Raw genomic sequence first — 3,534 nt, 5'->3', positions numbered from 1 at the left:
TTTCTTCAAAGTTCTTGAAACAGATTAGCAAAGGTTGCATTTCCTTGTTGAAGCATCTCAATTGGTATTCTGTCAATTCCTGGGGTCTGCTATTCCTCTAATGCTTTCATAAGATTCAACTTCTTTCTGTATGAGTGGTTCTTGGTCATAATGTTATCCTTACCAATGATTGAATGTGAATCAATTGCTTTTGCTGCAGTGACTCTATATTTCTTCTGATTTCTTCCTGTGTCATTTACTCATATAGTTGTGCAATACTTGAATTTGAGATTTGAATTTTGAATTTGAGATTTTGAATTTCCTTCAGTTTAAGAAATGTTAGTTGTGTTCTTCCGCTTTGGTTTCCTCCCCTTAGGCTTTTGCAACTCTCATCATAATACTTTACCTTGTCTTTCTCACTTGGCCCTTGAAACCTTTTCTTCAGCACTTTTCATTATTTCTCTTTCACTTTAGCTATGTTCAATAGCAAGTTTAGAAATATATATATATTCTGCCATCCATTTTTGTCTTTTCCTTCCATCACCCTGTATCTTTACAATAAAAAACCCGCTCACTTTCTTCATGCATAATGCCATCCTGCAATTTTTTTATTAGCTTTAGTCATTAGTGTTCAATGCCTCAAATCTGTTTTTAAGATGACTTCTAAATTCAAGCAGAACATGTTCAAGGTTATACTTTGGTTCTCTGGGACTTGCTTTGAGTTCCCTCCGCTTCAATTTGAACTTGCGCATGAGTAATTGATGAACTAACTGTTCCACAGTAGCCCCTGGCTCTCTCTTTGACTGATGATTTGGAATTTCCTCATTAGCTTTTTTCCCACTGATATACTTGATTTGATTCCTGTGTAGGACATCTGGCAAAATTTACGTGTATACTCATCAATTATGCTGTTGGAAAAAAAAATATTTCTGATGAATAAGCCATTGCCTACACAGAATCCTGTCATGCAGTATCTATCACCAAGAGCATATGTTTCTATCACCAAGGGCATATTTTCTTTGTTTCTAATTTTTATATTCTAATTGTCAGAACACTGCATGGTTCAAAATTGGGAAGGGTGTATACCAGGAATGTGTCCTATCTCCATATCTTTTTAACCTGTATGCAGAACATATTATCTGAGAGGCTGGGCTCTATGAGGAGAAATGTGGCATCAGGATTGGTGGAAGATCTATCAGCAATCTGTGTTATGCAGACGACACAACCCTGCTTGCTGAAACTGAGGAGGACCTGAAGCCCTTGCTGCAGAGGGTCAAGGACTGCAGCCTTCAATATGGATTGAGGCTCAATGTCAAGAAGACAAAGATTCTCACCACTGGGCCAATTGGCAGCATCAGGATGGATGGTGAAGAGATTGAGATTGTTCACAGCTTTGGTTTGCTTGGCTCCACAGTCAACACTTGGCACCAGCAGCAAGGAAATTAAAAGATGAGTTGCTTTTAGGAAAGTCTGCTGTTAGGGACCTCTCCAAAGTACTGAAGAGTAATGGTGTCAATCTGGAGACTAAGATACACCTGATACAGACCATGGTCTTTGCAATAACTTTCTATGCTTCAGAGAGCTGGACAGTGACTAGGGAGGATAGAAGGAAAATTGATGCCTTTGAGCTGTGGTGCTGGAGAAGAGTATCGAGCGTACTATGGACTGCTAAGAAAACAAACAAATTCATCCTGGAGAGGGTTAAACCAGGCTGCTCCTTGGAGGCCAGGATTCTGAGGCTTCATCTGACATACTCTGGACATGTTGTAAGGAGGGATAGGTCTTTGGAGAGGGACATCATGCTTGGGAGGGTGGAGGAACAGCACAGCAGGGGAAGACCCTCTGTGAGGTGGATTGATTCAGTGTCTGGGGTAATCGGGATGTGTGTGTTGGAAGCAGTGTGATTGGCACAAGATAGAGCCGGGTTTAGGGCTGTTGTACATAGGGTTGCTATGAGTCACAAGCGACTTGACGGTACATAACAACAACAACAGTCAGAAATTATAAATGCATTGTAATGGAACGTTTGACCAGTTTCAGATTTTAGGAGCGCTTAAAATATTTCATTTTTGACATTTTGTTTGTTGTGTAGATTTAGTCTTGTTAACTGCATCTAACTGTAGGTTACAGCAATCTTGTATATCTGTAATAAATCCTACTTCCTCATGGTGTGTAATTCTTGTCATGTTGTTTTTTTATCTTGGGGACTATTGAGTCATATATTCTTTTTACAGAGCTCACTGTTGGACTGTTGTTGTTGTTGTTAGGTGTCATTGAGTCAAGTTTAACTCTTAGCAACCCTGTGAACAACAGATCTGAACCCTGTCCTATCCTGTGCCATCCTCACAGTTTCCAACACCCTCCAGCCCACTGCTGTAGTCACTGTGTCAATCCACCTGGTTGAAGGCCTTCCTCTCCTTTGCCATCCTTCTACCTTTCTGAGGATAATGTCTCTCTCCAAGGAATAGCCTCTCTTAACAACATGCCCAAAATATGTGAGACAAAGCTTTATCATCTTTGTCTCCAAGGAGCACTCTGGCTGCACCGTCTTCAAGTCATTATCTGTTTGTTCATTTGGCAGTCCATGGGATAGTCAGTACTCTTCTCCAAAACTATGGTTCAAAGGTATCAATTCTTCTCCCATCATCCTTATTTATTTTCCAGCTCTCAGATGCGTAGTAAGTAACTGAAAAGACCTGAATCATGCACACCTTAGTCCTCAGACTGACATCATTGCTCCCCAATAGTTTGGAGAGGTTGCTATTGGCAGACATTCACAGTGCAGTATGTCTCCTGATATTTTTTTTTTTGGGTGGGTGCTGGGATGGTGGAGGAAGAAGGTGAACCTCAACCCTCTCTCATCTCCATTAAAAAAAATAACACAGCTTATGAGATAGTGAGTGGTAAGCTGGTTTTGGATAAATCTGGACAAAAAAAGAAACACCATTCTTTTTTTTCTATTTTATTTAAATTTATTATTAACTTCAGTAAAAATTTACAGAGACTTTGGATTTCCATTCATTCATTGTTGCACTTTTCTCCCCTCCCAGCCCTCCCCCCTCGTAGATTACCCCCTTGGAAAGGTAAAAGAAAAATTCTTTCATTGTTTTACAAACCCTCCCCCAGGTCCACTCCACCTTCACTCTAGACTCCTGTCATGACAGAAATACTTAATCACATATCTCTTTTAATCAGTTTCTCCCTCATCTGTTTCAATGCAGTATACATTATTGAACCCATCTTTCTCAGTCTCTCCCTAACCCCAACGTCAGTCCTGTTTTACAGCAGTGGCAGCATGCAGTATTTGTCCTTTTGTGACTGAGATACTTCACTCAACATAGTGTCCTCCAGAATCACCCATTTTGAATAATATTGCATAAGTTCCTTGTTTTTCCAATGCAGCATAGTATTCCATTTTATGAATATACCGCAGCTTCTCTATCCATTCCTTTGTTTTTGGGCACTTAGGTTGTTTCCAGTTCCTTGTTATTGTGAACAAAGCCGCGATAAACATGGGTGTGCATGTATCTGCTTGGATGTCAGTTATGGTATCTT

Source organism: Elephantulus edwardii, unplaced genomic scaffold, assembly GCF_000299155.1.
Source record: "Elephantulus edwardii isolate Elephantulus edwardi_28Jun2011 unplaced genomic scaffold, EleEdw1.0 scaffold00113, whole genome shotgun sequence".
Lineage (NCBI taxonomy): Eukaryota > Metazoa > Chordata > Mammalia > Macroscelidea > Macroscelididae > Elephantulus > Elephantulus edwardii.
Note: the sequence above shows the minus strand (reverse complement) of the source record.